Below are 19796 nucleotides of genomic sequence, written 5' to 3'. Positions count from 1 at the left end.
CACATGGTGGAAGCTCTAATGAATAAGATGGATGATCTAAGACTACGATGCTTTACTTGGCTAGAAGTCATCTGCAAATCATCGGAATTTGGTCCACTGACTCTCGGCTTGTCGGCGATAAATTCCAGAAGGCTTCAATGCACCTTCTCCTTGAATGCAGACATCTCGGCCATTTGCAGCCAGAAGAAAGGCATAAACGCGCAATCCAATCCATCCTGGGGTTAATAAGGGAACTGGGTCTGGATGAGGTACTGTGACGAGTAGAGAGCACAAAAGACCATAAAGTCAAAGTGCAAAGCTCCAATAAATCTAAACCTAAATCTGAATCCTGTTATTTTTATTGTAACAAAGCTAACAGTCCCTCATAGATTTTTTGAGAATGCTGCTGAAGTGGCACTTCCTGGTCGTATTTAAATCCGGGTAGATCCAGGTAAAGTGGAACTAACTGTCGGGGCAATAATTCTGGTCGTTTTACTCGTATACACATTACCTGACAGAGTTTGGCTATAAAAGGAGTACAACCCTCCTTGACCGATAGTTTGATCTTGAAGAACAGAGTGAAGGTGGTCAATTCCACTAATATCGAAAAAAAAAATCATCAATGCTTTAAATTTAATTTTTTCATTAATTTACTCATTCGAAGTTTTATAGCTTCCGGTGAAGTTGAATTCATTCAGTGCATGCATTAGTGCTTCATTTTACGATTTTCTGGTTAAAAAAGCTATGACTGCGCCGATTTGTTTATAGTAGTGGGAGAAGACTGACCCTGACGATCGTTCTACAGCTGCATCAGTTATTTAACAGCCATGCGTGGTATACGCATTTTTGCCACTGACTGTATGTGAGGTAAACAGCACTTTTCACTTGCATTGTGTAACTTTTTTGTATAATTATCTTAATTTTGTTGTGCCACCCATTTTAAAGACAAATCGCAGTATTCTTTTTGTTTTCTATGTCGATGTTCTATTTGTTTATCTCTAATTTTTGAGGATCCTCTTTCTTTAATCATTCAATTTAGCGTATTTACTCGCTTTATTTGATTACTATCTTTGTTGCTGTTGTTGTTACAGCTGATTGTGTGCTGTGTTGTTCATTATTTATATATGCAATGCGTTGCTGTTGTTTGTATTTATTTTTTTTTTGCATGTCATACGTACACACATACATACACACGCATGTGTCTAAGCTGCTTTCAACAGTTGCCATGATTAGTTAAATGGGCAATTACTTCGCAAGTTTTATAGTTCATAAAAAAATAGTTCCAACAAAATTTTGACACTGATATGGCCAATTACCTTTGTTTACTAGAATATTTTTTGCATTATCGCTGTTGTTTGGAGATTGATTGCAAAAATTTAGGTTTCTACTAGCTTTTTATTTCAATTATCCGTTTAATGAAAACTGGTTTTACTTGCTTATTATTGCTAAAATTATTCTGATGCGGAAGCGAAGTTCAAATTGATGTTGTTCAAAGCAAAACAAGTGCCAGACAAGGTTCCTATGAATAGCATTTTTTTATGATTTGTGGATTTGATCAAATTATTTAATGTTGCAAAGCAAAAATGTGTAATAGTTATTCCTAATTTTTGCAACTAAGCGTTCGTCAACCCACGAAATTATGCATCAGTCAAAAATTGAGCCATCGAGCAAATTGAAATTTGCAGTTATAGTCGATAAAGCGATGAAATCGAAAATGAGTATATAAAGTATATTTACGGTAATTTTTTTGAAAAACACAAAAATTTGTAAACAAACACAACTGATATGTCTTATTTGACCGGTTTTTGCAAATGATGGTAAATTTGAAGTTCGTTAACTTTTTGCTTTGTTTCTATTTGAGAGAAATTCTCTTTGGGAGAGAATTTTTGTTTTTGCTCGTGATTTGGATTGACTGGAGTGGCTGGTGATGGCTAATTCTGTTATCGAACATAATTAATAATAACAGCCAAGGCGAATTCATTCATAGTGAAAAGATTTGTAATGATGACCGTTAGCCGGCTCTCATCGAATTTGAAAGAATTAGCTGATGGCCTGATGTAGGCGGGGTAATGAATACTAATCAAAACTAAGAGTGCGTTAGTGACATACAAAAAAAAATTAACACCATGTCACTTCGTTGCCGTCGGAACCACGACTGATTGGACTAGTGTGTGAATATGTGGGAGATGATCGTGCAGAATTCGGCTGCCGAATTCCCCCCAAACGTGGTAAATTCAAAACTTGGAATTCATTCATTTTGTACATTAAAAAAGAGGTTGTCTGTAAAGTCGGTTTACTGACGATAGTTTAACGTGATAACGTCATAAGAAAATACTGATTGAATAGTTGCATTTTTCAAAAGAAAATTTTAATTTTATTTGTTTGATAGATATTTTGTATGGATATAGAGAATGAGTTAACATTAACATAACATAATATACTTTAACAAAACATAACATAACATAACATAACATAACATAACATAACATAACATAACATAACATAACATAACATAACATAACATAACATAACATAACATAACATAACATAACTTAACATAACATAACATTCCGGGTGGAGTTGTCTGTCTGTCTCCCATCGGACGCGTCCCCAGGTGGCGGATCGAGGAAGGCTCGGCATCATGCAGGGTAAGTGGGAAATAAAATACCACTCGCGGACCAAAACAGACAAACACCGGCTTGGAGGTGCGGATAGTTCTACTATCACCAAGCTAGGGTATAAGGGCTAGCAACCTACTTACCCAAAAGCTAAAACCCAGAAGCGTCTGCCTCAGATTGAGCGGCTCCCTGGTCAGCGTCTGTTCTCCATGTAAGGAGCGGCTGTACTAATCGCGTAATGCGAAATAGCTGGGGCTATGAGCCTCTGTTACCTGAGTATGCGGAGTGGAATCTTGCAAAAATGGCTTTCAGAAGGGTTCATGACCTCTTCCGCCTCGTTAAAACCTGGCAGGTCTCACAAAGCGCTCAAAGCGCGTAGTCTTAAATGACCACGTAGGTTGGGTTGAGATTACTCCCCATTAATTCCGGCTTGAAGTCTGGCACTGAACACTGGACCCCATAAGGGCCAGTGTCAACCCTCGCATGGCCTCCCTGTTACAAAGATAACCATGGGACTTACGGTAACTACGTACACGCGCTGAGATAGCGGCTGTGAGTTGGGGCCCATACAGCATGGACAACAAAAACTTAAATAAAAACAAAAACAATGATGAAAACAGCACTGCCAAGATGGCAACAGGAGAAGCTATGGAGGCTTTCAGGAGGAGTTCCGTTATTGCAAGGACCCCTCCACAAGCAGCAGCAACAACAGACAACACAACGGAGAGCAGCCTGCCAACAACGGCTACCCAGCGGCGGACAGATGTATCAACACTGGAGATGAAAGGTCGAGAAGGCACGCCCGGGACGCCGACAACCCATATCAGCAAAAAAGTCACTAACGCTCCCAAGCCGCAGCAAAACCCTACTTCCTGCAGCACTGATGCAAAACAAAGCAGGCAATGTGAATTGATCGACATCCTTGGAAAAGAAATTGATGCACTTATTCAATACGTGGAATCACGCCGTAATGTCCACGGTGACATAAGAAGAATGTGCAGTATTATCAAAAGAGCTCACACAGACGTTCTCATTGAAACGGATTCAATGGAACGTTGCATAAGAAAATTGTCCACCTCTAAACAGGTGCAAATTGTTTCGACAGCAGGGAAAAACACTCCTCAGTCGACTAAGAGAACTAGAGCCAAAGAAAGCCCAAGAGCTGCAACCCAGATTGCAACAAAGTCTCCAGTTGCTAAAAAGAGGAAAAGCGACTCTGATTCTTCCCGGCCACAAACTGTAAATCAACCCATGCAGAGGGAAGAGTGGAAAAAGGTAGAGAAGAAAAAGAAATCGCTGAAAAGCAGAAAAGGCACCATCAGGCCAATGTCGGACGCCATTATTATCGAGAAAAAGGCGGGCGGTACATCATATGCGGATATGCTGCGAGCAGTAAAGCACAGCGAAGAACTGAAGGGCCTTAGCGAAAAAGTTAAGACGATGCGACCTACAAAAAAAGGTGGCCTTCTTATAGAATTTAAAAGGAGCAAGGATGTTGAGGCCAGTAGTTACCAAATGGCTATTGAAAAAGCGCTGGACGGTGTAGCGTCGGTGAACCTGAAGACGCATACAGTCACAATCCAATGTAAAGGTCTTATCACTGACCTGAACACGGAGGAGGAGCTACTTGAAGCGATTACCCAGCAGGCGCAGGTGAAAAATCTAAAGACGTCGGCGATACGAAGCACACGCACCATTCCAGGAGGTACACAGTCAATGTATTTATCGTTGCGTGCAGATGATGCCAAAAAGGTGCTGGAGCTAGGACATCTTAAAGTAGGATGGGTAAGATGTCGAGTAACAGAAGTTACATCACCGAGACGGTGCTACAGATGCTGGGCATACGATCACGTAGCAACCGCGTGTAAAGAACCCGATCGCACCAAATTGTGCAGACGATGTGGAAAAGAAGGCCACCAAGCAGCAAGCTGCAAAAACGATGAAAAATGTGCGCTGTGTACCGGAGCACATGCAGCTGGCAGCGCAAAGTGCCCGCGCTACCAAGAGGCGGTGCGTCTTAGAAAAACATGAAAGTTCTTCAGCTTAACGCAAACCATTGCCAAGCAGCTCAGGACCTGCTATGGCAGACTGTAGCAGAACAAAGCATTGACATAGTTCTACTTTCTGAACCATTTGAAAACATTGACACTCACAATTGGCTTGCTGATAGTAACATGGGAGCGGCGGTTTGGCTGGTGGGCAATAAAACTCCCCAGTGTAAAATGTCGACAGTCCGCAACGGATTTACATGGATAAAAACGGACGATGTGTTCTATGTCAGTTGCTATGCACCACCACGATGGTCTATACAGGAGTTCGAGCAAATGATGCTAGAGATGGAACTTGAATTAAGGGGAAAGAGGCCGATCCTGCTTGCAGGAGACTTCAACGCTTGGTCAAGAACTTGGGGCAGTACACATACCAACCAGAGGGGTCGGCTGGTTGAGAACACCGTCGCAGCGCTCGACCTTGTTCTTCTGAACACTCCTGGCGTATATACGTACGACTGCAAAAAGGGAAACTCCATCATTGATCTTGCCTTTGCGGACCGGCTAACTGCGAATACAACCATCTGGACGGTAGATAAGGCCATCCATTCGCATAGTGACCATCTGGCTATTATGATACAAACGTACAGCATAGTACGTAGATACAAAACGAGTGTCCGCAAATGGAAAAAATCAGCTTTCAACACTGAAACTTTTAAAAATGCTTGGGAAAGTGTTCATATTGACGGAGTTAATGCAGAAATTCTGGCGGAACAAATTGCCTCTCAAATGGAAGCTTCCTGTGACGCAACCATGCCCAGGTGCGGAGTCGGTAGGCACAAACAAGCAGTCTACTGGTGGACCGATGAAATTGCATCAATCCGGAGGAAATGCCTAATGGCAAGAAGAAAGGCACAAAGAGCACGGCGCCGATCATCGTATGAAGATCTTTATGCATCCTATAAGGCTCGTAAACGCGATCTGAAGTTAGCAATCCAGCAAAGCAAAATCAGAAGTTTTAGAGAAATGGTAGACGCGGCAAATGTAGATCCATGGGGCTTAGCGTATAAAACTGTCATGCGGAAAGTGAAGGGACCGCAATCATCTCAACCAACGTGCCCACGGCTATTACAACAAGTGGTTGTAACGCTCTTTCCGCCGCAGAAAGACAGTGATAACTCAGCGGACAACTACGAGTTAGAGCCGAATATACCTTCAGTAACAACAGATGAAGTTCTAGGTACACTGAACCGCATTAAAGACAGAAAGGCCCCAGGACCAGATGGTATACCTAATGCTGCCTTTAAGACAGCTGTACAGACGAAACCACACCTTTTTGCGAGCTTGTACGAAAGTTGTCTTAGAGAGGGAACTTTCCCAAATAGATGGAAGATTCAACGACTTGTGCTGCTCCTCAAACCAGGAAAGCAACCTGATGAACCATCAGCGTACAGACCGCTGTGCATGCTCGATACGGTAGGAAAAGTATTCGAACGTATCATATGCGACCGACTACAAGCCTATCTCGAATGCCCATCTGGTCTATCGGACAATCAGTATGGTTTTCGAAGGGCGAGGTCAACGGTAGATGCAATCAAGACGGTGACAGACATTGCGCACGAAGCAATCAGCGGTGGGCACTTGCATATGAAGTACTGCGCTATCATCACATTGGACATCAAAAACGCGTTCAACTCTGCAAAGTGGAGCAATATTTTAATGTCTCTCAAAGAATTAAGAGTACCGGGTTATCTACTGTGCATAATCCGTAGCTACTTCACCAACAGAATTCTGCAATACGATACAGACGGTGGCCAAAAAACATATCAAATCACTGGCGGGGTCCCCCAAGGATCTGTCCTTGGTCCAACACTATGGAATGTCATGTACGACGGGGTCCTCAAACTAAAACTACCAGACGGTGCTACTATCGTAGGCTATGCAGATGATATTGCGCTTGTAGTTACGGATAGAAATATAGACCACCTGGAAGCAAAAAGCAATGACGCAGCAGCAAGGGTAAGGCTATGGTTGGCAAAATCCGGATTGGAATTGGCAGCCCAAAAAACCGAGGCGGTACTCGTCAGTGGGCGGAGAAAAAAGGAGGAAATAAAAGTACGTATCGGCACCCATGAAATATCCTCTAAGGCGTCGATAAAGTATCTTGGCGTGATAATAGACAGGCGACTTAGCTACAAGCAGCACCTGCAGTAAGCGCACCTGCAGTAAGCGCAAGAGCTGATGCCATCAATGGAGCGCTAACACGAATGTTGCCTAATATTGGTGGCCCGCAAGGCAGCAGAAGGCGTGTCTTATCGACAGTGGTAGACTCCGTACTCTTTTACGCTGCCCCGATATGGGCAGGAGCTAAATCGTCCAGCATACATTATGCAGCACAGGTACTTCGCCGAAGTGCAATAAGGGTAGCTTGTGGCTACAGAACGGTCTCGAGAGACGCGATAGGCGTAATCGCGAGCAAACTACCAGCTGACATTCAGGCAAAGGAATTGAGCCGTCTCTATGGCAGGCGACGGGCTAAGCCGTCATTAGAAGAAAAAGCTGAAGAGAGACTTCATTCGATAGAAGAATGGCAAATCAGATGGGATTCGTCAACTAACGGACGTTGGACTCATAGGCTTATCTCAAATATTAGCCAATGGGTGACCAGGAAACACGGAGACGTTGACTATTATCTCACTCAAATACTGAGTGGCCACGGTTGTTTTTTGGAGTACCTCCATCGGTTTAATCTGGAGGACACCCCATTCTGCCCAAACTGCAACAACGCGATAGAAAATGCGGAACACGTATTCTTCTACTGCGATCGTTTCAGAGAGGAGCGCCTAACGCTTGAAGCATTTCTGGGTGGACAGCTGTGCCCGGAAAATCTGATCACCAAGATGCTCGCATCAAATGCTTGGTGGAATGCAGTGACAAATTTTGCAACAATGATAGGGCTATATCTTCAACGCGCAGAGTGGCAACGCAACATGCAGCGAAGAATTCACCAGCAGCTTTTGACCGGAGGTAGACTGCCTACGAACTGACGACAAATCACAGACGCCTGTGCTTAGTGCTCAAGACGGTATCAGACTACGACATGTCGGTAATACTTACGACACCTTTTCCGATGTTCCATTTGCTGCAGCACCACTTGTGATGTGAAAGCAATGGATATTATCGATAGCGTATAACCTCCATACGCCCATGAAAGAGGAACCTGGACGCAGGTACCTGTTGTGTCAATAGACATACACGCGGCTCCACCTTGACGTAATGTTACCACGGTCCCAGGGTGGAACTCAGCCGATAAGGAGGGTTGTTATAGTGTTAGTGGGAGCATGCCCCACATACCACTGGTGCGACGGCACCTGTGATGATGTTTCTGACATTTTGATTTTAACCTCCCTAAAAAAAAAAAAAAAAAAAAAAAAAAAAAAAAACATAACATAACATAACATAACATAACATAACATAACATAACATAACATAACATAACATAACATAACATAACATAACATAACATAACATAACATAACATAACATAACATAACATAACATAACATAACATAACATAACATAACATAACATAACATAACATAACATAACATAACATAACATAACATAACATAACATAACATAACATAACATAACATAACATAACATAACATAACATAACATAACATAACATAACATAACATAACATAACATAACATAACTTACATAACATATAACATAACATAACATAACTTACATAACATATAACATAACATAACATGCTGTTCAAGCAAGGTAACGACGCATGAGCAAGATAACGACGCATTTTTTGGTGCGTGCAGCCGGCTACATAGAATTATAAGACGTTATCACGTCAAAAAATAATAATAACATTAAAACAACAGGTATTATTAACAAACTTGGTTTTATTTTAAATGGTTCAAGTAAATCAAATTAATAAAAATCAATAAGAAGGCATATGCAAATACAAATACGTGAATTTATACATGTACATATGCGCATATACATACACATATACGCTCACTTAAGTAGGAGAGAGAAAGATGTCGAATGTTGCCGTTCGTTTGCTTTGTCGTTCGTTCCGCGCTTTCGCTTGCAGTTCATTCAAGGTAACGGCAATGAGCAAGGTAACGACACATGAGCAAGGTAACACTAATGAGCAAGGTAACGGCAATGAGCAAGGTAACGACACATTTTTTCGTGCGTGCAGCCTGTTAAATCGAATTATAAGACGTTATCACGTCAAAAGTAGAAAACAAAGTGATTTAAATAGAAAAAGAGGCAAAATAGTAAAAAGAATCAAATTAGAATGCAGTATTAATAAATTTGAATTTAAATTCATTACAAAACTTCAATTTTCCTATTACAAATTTAAATGTAAATATGTAATACGTTTCATAATTCAATTTTGTGCTGACATCCGAATGTATACGGCGAAAGAAAAAAAGCAAATCAGCTGATTTACCGATACCACCTTTAATAGATTCGCATTGATAACAGGGTAGCGAATTTTGCGTTGAAAAGTTTAACGGAGTTTTTTATCTAATGCGGCAAATGGTTTTTATTCGAGTTTTTCGCAAAGAAGAAATACACTCGGCAGGTTGCCATTTGGGGCAGAGATCAAAAAACCGTTTCTAAAATTTTCATCCACAAGTGTAATCATCTACAGATACCTTTCACGGGAATTCTAATAGTGCACTAGTAGCTCCCAGGTTCAAACGCGTTATAACGATTTCTGCAGGAGCTGTGGTTATGTAATAGAGACAGAGTCCAGAGTCCAGATTTAGCGAACGACTTTCATTTCAAATGTCGCGATTTAGATTTTCGCTGGACTATTTCTTCGGGTATTTGGACAGTCTGGTACAGTTTTTGTTATTGCATGTACGGGGTCTGCTGCTGGAGCGACAGTCCTTGACCGGATATAAATCCGGCTCGTTCCGGTAACGTTAAACCGACTGTCGTGGGAACTTTGGGAAAACAAATTTCATCTTCAGTCTTGGCGTGAAAACCTCCTCGCGTGGTGAATATCACTAGATTCTCTTTTGGCTTATATGAGGCTGCCCCACGCTATAAGTAACCATTATTTTAACCTTGAAATAGTTGATGGTCACTGACATTTGGCGCTGCGTACTTGTTATCTAGCAGCGTGAATCTCATTATTTAATAACCACGACTTGTATTTATGTTTATTTTAATTGCTCAGAGGGTCGATTTATAAGACATTTTCTCTGCCTAAAGTTAACGTTAACCTTCATACTCGCATATCTGGACATTGTAGGTCTGCTTTTTGAAAGCAAGAGCTTATGAATTAAATTAACAATTTCAATACGAGGATTCTAACTCTCATTTCTCTCTCGCGCGCTTCTCACTGTTAAGAAAACAATACATACTACTGTGTCCAAAAAATAAGGTGACATTTGATTTTAAACTGCGCGCTTTGAAGGATTAGGAGAATTCTTTTTTTTTTTAGGTTGGTAGTACTGTGAGTGACATCTATGTCAAATTTCATGTGAAATATTCATTTACTGTTTGAGATACGCGTCGTTTTGTGAGCTGCTAAAAGTGAGTTTCTCGTTTTTTGCAATGTCGAAATTTGTTGAGCAAAGAATTTGCATTAAATTTTGTTTGCGGAATCAATTTTCGGATACGTTGAGGATGGTGCAGAAAGCCTTTGGTGATGAGGCTGTGTCTAAAAAAAATGTTTACAAGTGGTATAGTGAGTTCCAAGCCGGTCGTGAACGTGTCGAAGACGAAGAGCGTCCTGGGCGACCATCAACCTCAACTGACGAAGCTCACGTCCAACAAATCAAAGATTTGGTGTTGAAAAACCGTCGATTAACGATTAGAGACCTTGCTGATGATGTTGGCATATCGAAAGGCTCAGTCAATACCATTTTGAAGGATGTTTTGGGCCTCAAGCGCGTCAAATCTCGACTGGTACCGAAAACATTGAATTTTTTGGAATCGTAATTCGTGATCATTTCATCAAAAACTCAACCCATATCGTTCCGCAACCACCGTATTCACCTGATCTGGCACCGTGCGACTTCTGGCTGTTCAGCAGGCTCAAAAGACCGCTCCGGGGACACCGTTTTGACACGATAGAGGAGATTCAAGCCGCAACGAAGACGGAACTGAAGGCCATCCCGGAAAGTGACTACAACCAGTGTTTCGAAAATTGGAAAAAACGTTGGCATAAGTGCATTGTGTCGGGAGGGGATTACTTTGAAGGGGATGAAATTGATTTGGAAGAATAAATAAAGAATTTTCAAAATAAATACAATGTCACCTTATTTTTTGGACACAGTAGTATTCTCTCAATTAATAAGCACTAGTAATTGGTGAAGATATCGCACACTAAATACAAAGTCAAAGAATCACAACTCAATTTTTTTCCAAATCGATTTTTTCTCATAAACTAAGTCACAGTAAACATCTCTAAATATCCAAGAATTTTTTTTTGTCATTACCATCTTTTTTAACTGGATAAGACATCTGGAAGGGAGACACTGCAAATTCTCGTTTGATGTTTCATTCGCGATCATACGAGCAAAATTGTTTTCGGTAACATTCCTTGCTTTTGATGTTTACTTCTTTAAGTTTGACAATACGAATAAGAAGCATAAAGCGTGTAGCCAGTACGGGAAGCAAACACCCCTCCCGCGGGGAGACTACCACGAACAAATTGTTTCCTTTCCAAATGGTTTCCTGTGTAAATCGGGACTTAATTGCATCGCTGGGGCAGTATCAACTATTTTTAGTTCCGTCAATGTGCTTAAGGGCGACTGATTATGTTTGTTACGCATAAAGAATTATTGAAGTTGCCTGCATTTTATATAAATTTTATGCTTCTGTTTTGTTGAAAACTTGCAGGCTAGAAAAATTAGGCGTATTTTCTTTGTTTATTACAGAAAATAATGTGTAAGCTAAAAATAAAGCAAAATGCTTTCTGAAATTAATTAATGTTTACGAAAATACTGTCATATAAAACAGAATTAATAAAATCTTGTTTGCTCTCACGGTCACGACTCTGGCTGCACCTGAGAGTATTTTCAGAGCATGTTTATGAATATTATTATGCTCATTAACATTATAATGCTCATTGTTCACTAACATTCTCTGGTATCATGTAAAATATGTTTACATCTTTTATACCCTTATAGCAGAGAATGTTCTCTGCTTATAGGGCTACCACTGTTAGTGCAACATTTTCTGTTGGACTAGCGAAGTTGAGTTAATTTAATTCGGAAAGAGAGTTAACTTATGACGCTTTAATACAAAAACAATGACGTGAAAATCGGTATTTAAATTCACTTTATTTACCGGTGGATTTATATCCGGCCAAGGTTTCTTAGTACCACAGCATTGCCAAATATTTATGAGGAATGCTGTTTCATGCTGGTAAAGGAACAAAATCAGCGATGTCACTTATTATTTTTTGGGGTACGTAGATATGAGCATTGATATATTTTTATTTTTATTTATTTTGTTTATCCACAGAAGGTACACAAAACATATGCATTTATTTATATGGTAGTTATATTTAATAAAAAGAGTACGTCAAATAAAAACTAATGTAACATTATGAAGATTTCAAGCCTAACAAAAAATGAGTGAGAGCGACAAGAGCGCCGTAGCGTTGGAGTGATGCAGAGTAGTTGAGAATTAATTGAAATTTGTATATCTCTCATTTCTTTGTTTTGATATAAAAACAAAGCAATAAAATATATCAAGGAGGCTAGAATAAAGTAAATTTAATGCATAAAAAAGAGAAAAACAGGTATAACAAAAACAAAGAAGTGCAAAAAAGAAACAATGCCTAGCAACAAAAACCTAACAAAAAGCTTTTTGTTTAAAAATTAAATCGAAGCGAAAAAAACAACGTATCCCAAAATACCAATGCGGGTGTTAGCTGCCCAATGAGGCGAACAAACAAGCAATCAGACAGACAAGCAATACACACAGCCAGCGTACCCAATCAAGCGTTAGTTAAGTAACAAATCAGCTGCGTGAGCAGTTCAATGTTCTGCATGGCGTTAGTTTATTTTTGTTGTAGTTATTTAATATGTTTCTGTGTGATTGTATTGCCATTTTTTTCTTACAAATTTAGAGTGAACTGAAGCACACGCAATAAAAACGCGTTCACGCACGAAGTGAGTGGGCTTCAAACTAAAAAAAAAATGGAAGAGGGAAAGGGGAGTTATCAGTCTGCAGACTCAGTTAACTTTTAGCTTCAAGGGTTAACCTTTTTTACACTGTTTTGTTTTGTATATTTTCTATTTACCGCTTTCTTCCACTTTTCACAACATGTGAAACGGGCACATTTCAACACAACGCGTGCACGCGATAAAATTAACAGAACTGTGTAGATACAAAGGAGAAGTGCAAACAAATAAACAGTAATGCTAAAAAAAAAGAGTAACAAAAAATCAACACCGCCCAGTTGATCGAGAACGACGATCACAGTAATCGACGCATATTTCTCAATAAAAAACAAAACAAAAACAACAAAAAGTTATATAGCTTTACAATTTTATTTATCACCCAAAAGTGGTTTAGATATCGCCAAAAGATACCTACTTCTGCTTAGTAGTTTGTTTTTTTAATTTCACTATTTTATGGCCACAAATGCGCCAGCTACCGCGAACCGCACACAAGAAATCGCAACAGAAAGAATTACTATAGTGTATTGCAACCAACTTAAGTCGTCAGAGTAGCGCGAAACGATCTACTACTACCAAGTCAACGCACGAACTGCTATCGACGATGTTTTGAAAGCAACTGAACCGAATGCGGAGCAAATGAATCTCCCTGTATGGCAACCCATGGAGTTTTTGGAGCAGCGTTGTTGACGTTAACGGTGACAGAGACACCGACACCGACACTGGCATCGACAGCGCTGATAATGCGCAAATCGTCGGCTGACTTGCTGGCTAACTGGCATGTCTAGCCGATTGACGAGATCATCTGGCCTGGTCGTCACTGATTCGGTGCTGTTGCGCACACGGTACTTTTGGTGTTGTTGTGCGTTTGATATTTTATTGCCACTGCAAATAGTTGCTATTGCTGTATTCGCTAGTGATATGGGAGAAGTATATACAGGGTCTTTCAAATTTTGCTTTAGTTTTTGAATTCAAACTAAATAGAAATTTGTAAAAACAAAAATTTAACTGTTTATTGACTTATGTATATTATAGGGGAAGAGGAAAACAGAGGAAGAGGAGAGCCTCCTCTGCGTTGAGAAGATCAAGTGGAGAAGGACTTGGCTTCACTTCGTGTTTTCAACTAGTGCCGGTTAGCACGAGAAAGAAAAGCGCGCTTTGTTAAACTTGGCCAAAATCGCGTATGCGGTTAGCGCGCCATTCAAGAAGAAGAAGATATTGTAGAGGGCTCGAAATTTATAAACGCTTACGAATGTCGATGCTCGGCAATTTTGCACCGAATGTTAACTTTTCCGGCTTCAATTGTTTCCAGGTTTATTCTGTCATTGAGAGGGACCCACAGAAAATTGTCCGTTTGCCGTTCGGAGTCGGCATAAAACTGTAGCTCCCTACATTTGTGCACACCACAAATAGGAGGAGGAGCTCGGCCAAACACCTAACTGAAGTTTATGCGCCAATTATGAGGAATTCTGTCGTAATGGCACAATCGGTTCTACGTTACCCGAACAACTCGGATTTTTATCCGGCCAAGGACTGTCACTTCAGTAGCATTCCTCCTAATAGTATGGGGAATGTTTATGCTGCTACAATAACCAGAACAACAACATCGTTTTGACTATACTGACGAGATCCAGAACCAGAGCGCAACTACAACTACTGGATCAGACAGTTTATAGGCAGAACGAACTTCATCGGAAGTCTTTTAGCACTTTCGTAAGCTACCGTCCCCCGAATGTCGTCATCGGCGTCCAAGCATCACCATCGCAGACGAAGAGCTTCACATACCTCCTGAGATTTGCGCAACTTCGGCTCTACTATGTTTGGAATAGTTTAGTAGTCTTAACTCCTAACTATTCAGGAGGTCGGACTCTGACGCACTCAATGTATTGTGCGTCATGTGAATGTACCTCGCACGATGCTAACTACCTATTCACGTGCCCCCTTAAAGCCACTCAAATAACAAATCTCTCCCTGTTTACCCAGCCCGTTGAAGTAGAATGTTTCCTGAGTTTACCGTTAGATGAGATAGACGAAAATTATTGGTGACTACACCATACTGGTAGGAATTGGCTTCTCAATATATGGCCATGGAATGTCCATTGACCAAATGTAGCACAATTGGTTTACGTACCCGTTCAAATGGGAATGGGTTGCTTCTGAGAAGATGATTTCGCCGACAAATCCAATTTTCAAAATCAAATTAAAAAAAAGTATAGATTATTCATTTAGCAAATGCCGAAAGGGAGGTCAACATACTGTGACAACAGCATTTCTGAAAAAGAAACTTGAACTCGAAAGACCCTGTATACACAAAGTTACATGTACACATATACATTAGCATGTTTGCTATACTTGTATAACACATACATATGAATGTACTTGGTCACGTTCAATTGCTATCAGCACCGAAGCAGCGGGCACACGAGCAAATGCAGAGAAATGGCTGGAGGAAGACACAAAGCGCGCGACCGGTCGTCGTTTCTCTTTTATGTTCGATCTTCGTTAGACAACCAGAGAATGTTGAGTATATTAATATATTACAATTCGCGTTCTCTGCTCTGGGTTTTTGCAGCAACAGCAGTGGGAGCAGCAGCAGCGGCGGCGCAAATCGTCAGCAAACTGATACGGAGATCAGAAGGCAAAAAGGTGGGTAAGCGATTGGCTTTTGCGATATGGATGGAGCGGAAAAAAAAATTAGATGCTAAAAGCTGGCAAAAGTAAATATGCGAGATGACTCTGTAATATTAGCGGACAATCAGTAGAAGTCGGCTATATACACAAACGTACATCTCATATTTCTTACAGCTGTTTCGTTGTGGCTATTTTTTTGTATTATCTGAAACCTATGGAATTTTCGAGGATTTGTATACTTCCTTTTTGTTATGTCGCTTAGGATTTTGTAAGAATTCAGCATAAATTGAATATATCATATTTAATATTAAATTTATTTAATAAATTTTATGAAGCAAAAATAAAATCAACTTTTTCAGCGGTTACAGGCAACGAGCGTTTTTTTCAGTTTACGCATAGATTTATAAAAAAATAAAATATTATAAAAAAACGGCTACAATAACTATTTAAATTTAACGTATTGTATTTAATGCGTATTGCATTTTTCAATGCTTTTACAATAGAATAATTCTTATGACTCAATCGATAAATACTTAACAGTGTAAAGAACAAATAAATATTTGAAGTGGAATATCTGATATAGCTATAAAATATATTTTGATTCTCTCATCAAAATCTTAATTTTCTCCGAGTTTTATGACTTTCATTTATCTTCTTTCTTCATTACTTCATATTGAATTTCCCTTTCTTTCTATACAGTTTTTATGTAGGTATTTAACAATTCTATTTGCCGGTTAGCTTTCTCTTATATTCACTTTGCATGACTCACTAAAAGAAAATTGACAACAGCAAACATGCAAAAAGCGCATTTCCTGTGTAGTTGTTTTTTCCAGTTATTCTCAAACTTTCTTTGATCTCATATCGATGAGTGATATTTGACTAATGTGTTATCCCTGGAAGTATGCAACACTTTGCGCTGCTGTGTGAAGTATGTTGCTATCTACCGAATATCTTAATTATTCCCAGTAGGAATTCGCGGGCAATAGCAGAGTTCCAAGTTTAAATATATTCGGTCTTTACTCATTTAAAAAGCCACAATTAACATAAAGGTCTGGGAGTTATGTGGCCTTTGAGAGCTCGATTTCTTCTAAAAAGTACGTTTTGTTTTGCAGCACGATTATGCGCTGTCTTAAAATGGCATGCATTGTTGTGATTATTTGTCCAGAAACGTGAGATATGTAGCTCCCAAGAGTGATTACAATACAACGCCAACCGCTAGTGTATTTTTGGCTGTGACATAACTATAAACATATGAGAAAGAGAATAACCTTGTAGGGAAATTTGCTCTTGAATAACAAAAACAATGAAAAACACTAAAAAAAAAAGTAACGACTTTGGTCGAGCTTCTTCTCCTATTTGTGGTGTTCATTTTGATGTTGTTCCACAAATGAAGAGACCTACAGTTTTAAGTCGAATTCAAGCGGCTGATATTTTTTATGAGAAGCTTTTACATGATAGAAATACACTCCTCCGCCTGCCGAGGGGCGACCGCTATTAGAAAAAAACCTTTTCTTAATTGTGATGCTTCACAGAAATTCGAACCTACGTCTAGTCACGCACCAACCCATTCGGCTACGCTGGCCGAACATGGGAACTATCGATATCGATAACTATAGGTTGACAGCTAAGAGTGGCAAACTATGTTAACATTTTTACTCAGTAGGGTTTGGCAAGCCAACATGAATCGTTTAACGCCGGTCATCGGCCCTTATTTATTTCAAAATGAGGAAAGGGCTGCGGTTACTTTAAATGGCGAGCGTTATCGAGTCCAAAAATGAATCAGCTTAACATCGACGACATTTGGTTCCAACAAAATTACGCAGATTTATGGGAAAAAGTGGTCAAAAATTGGATTCATAGAATAGACAATACAACTCGTAGTCGCCGTATCATTTTGAAAAAATAAATGCCATGGAATTATCTACCAGATTTTAATAAAAAAAATGTATTCCCGCAATATTTCAGTTTTCTATTATCATTTTAAGTTCTCAAGCCATTAAAAACCCCACCAGATAGTTATGTTCGATAACAAAATTAGCCATCACCAGCCAACTTGGGGCTCTCTATAGACTTGTCTCTGTACACTTCTAAATGAAAATTTTGGAAAATGTGTTAAAAGACACGGATATGGCAACGAGGCGAGTGTATTTCGTTTTTGCTATAAACTCGAATAAAAACCTTTTGCCGCATTAGATGAAAAACTTCGCTAAATTTAAAGCAACTAGTAATCAGTAAATTCGGCCGCCGTAGCCGAATGGGTTGGTGCGTGATTACCATTCGGAATTCACAGAGAGAACGTTGGTTTAAATTTAAAAAAAAATGTTCTATTAGTGGTCGCCCCTCGGCAGGCAATGGCAAACCTCCGAGTGTATTTCTGCCATGAAAAAGCTCCTCAGAAAATATCTGCCGGTCGGAGTCGGCTTGAAACTGTAGGTCCCTTCATTTGTGGAACAACATCAAAACACCTAAAAAAAAGGGTGTACGCGCCAATTATATAACGGGTGATCAATTAAGAGGAGTTTTTTTCATTTGCGTTTTTTTACAGATGGCGCGCGAGTTGTGGCAAACTGTCATCGTGGATTTGTTGAACAGCGTTTGGCATTTCATCATGGAAAGACTCACACCGCAACAGCGTCTACAAATTGTTCAAATGTATTATGAAAATCAGCGTTCTGTGACAAATGTTTTTCGTGCGCTTAGACCGCATTATGGTCAACATAATCGGCCTGCCTTAAACACTATTCGACATACCATCAACAAATTTGAATCCGAATATTCATTGGTGGATAATTCTCGACCGAATAGACCACGTCCAGCAAGAAGCATTGAGAATATAGCGGCAGTAGCAGAGAGTGTACGTGAAAACCGCGATGAATCGATTCGGCACCGTTCTCAGCAACTTGGACTGTAGTATGGAACAACTTGGTCAATTTTACGGAAGGATCTTCATTTAAAATCATACAAAATACAGCTCGTACAAGAACTAAAGCCAAATGACCTTCCTGCACGTCACCGTTTTGCTGATTGGGCTCTTGAAAAGATTGAAGAAGATCCGCTGTTTTCGAGCAAAATTTTGTTCAGCGATGAGGCGCATTTCTGGCTCAATGGTTACGTCAATAAGCAAAATTGCCGTATTTGGGATGAAGAGCAACCAGAACAGGTTCAAGAGCTACCTTTACACCCAGAGAAAACAACGGTCTGGTGTGGTTTATGGGCTGGTGTGATCATCGGTCCATATTTTTTCAAAAATGATGATGGCCGCAACGTAACTGTGAATGGTGCTCGCTACCGTACCATGATATCGGACTTTTTGCTACCTGAAATTGAATCTAATGATCTCTACGACATTTGGTTTCAACAAGACGGAGCCACTTGCCATACAGCTCGTGAAACAATGACTTTATTGAGAAGTCATTTCGGAGAGCAGCTGATTTCACGTTTAGGACCTGTGAGTTGGCCACCAAGATCTTGTGATATCACACCTTTGGACTTTTTTCTTTGGGGATTCGTGAAGTCCAAGGTCTATGCTGATAAACCAGCTACGATTGAAGCTCTGGAAGCCAACATTACGCGTGTTATTCACGACATACCAGTCGAAATGCTCGAACGAGTGATTGAAAATTGGACCTTCAGAATGGACCACCTTAAGCGTAGTTGCGGCCAACATTTGAATGAAGTCATATTCAAAAAGTAAATGTCAAAGAATAAATAAAGGTTTTGAACATAATTTACACTTTTGTTTTTTTTTAACTATTGAAAAAAGCACCTCATGATTGATCACCCGTTATATATAACCAGTAATTTTTTGTAAAATACAAGCATTTTCAAAAGAAATTTATGTCTTTAGATAATCTACCTTTCAAAAACTACATATATGTATACTTAACACTGAGCGGTACATCAAAGCTAATCCGAAGTCATTTCGGAGTTTTGTCACATCTAAAAATTCGAGTTCGAGTATACCTGATTCGATGATGTTGGGTGATAAATTTGCAAGTACACCTGCCGATGCAGCTAACTTATTTGCATATTTTTTGTTAAATTATTTCACGGCTGATGAGGCGTCCTCTGACATTTCATCCGAGAGATCTTCATCTCTACGTTTAGACATCTAATGGTATTTTCAAGAGGATGCTTTCGCTCAAACCTTCGTCACATACAGATGCTGATGGTCTTTCAGCTATCTTGCTTAAAATTGTCCAGCGTTGGTAATTCCTCTTCAGAATATTTTTAACAAATCTTTAACTACGGACCCTTTCTTAAATGAATGGAAATTTACAATAACCAAACCTTTCTTCGTAATGATAGGTCGGTTTCCAAGCTTCAAGCATCTCTCAACTGTTTCATGGTAGTGCATTGTAAAGGGCAAAATTGATTTTGCGGTAAAGTCTTTAATTGAC

At 39.7% G+C, this 19796-nt stretch overlaps 1 protein-coding gene across 1 annotated transcript in view; it reads right to left on the bottom strand.

The window, feature by feature from the left end:
- Nucleotides 1-13402, bottom strand: part of LOC129246847 (diacylglycerol O-acyltransferase 1) — a 63561-nt gene extending 50159 nt beyond the window's left edge. Inside the window, exon 1 of the mRNA XM_054885511.1 lies at nt 13184-13402. The gene's annotated coding sequence lies outside the window, so the exon portion shown is untranslated. The remainder of the gene's footprint in view (nt 1-13183) is intronic.
- Nucleotides 13403-19796: the final 6394 nt, after the last annotated feature.

The sequence above is a fragment of the Anastrepha obliqua genome, chromosome 5 (assembly GCF_027943255.1).
Source record: "Anastrepha obliqua isolate idAnaObli1 chromosome 5, idAnaObli1_1.0, whole genome shotgun sequence".
Lineage (NCBI taxonomy): Eukaryota > Metazoa > Arthropoda > Insecta > Diptera > Tephritidae > Anastrepha > Anastrepha obliqua.
The sequence above is the reverse complement of the archived record's forward strand: the minus strand, read 5'-3'. Positions and strand labels throughout refer to the sequence as shown.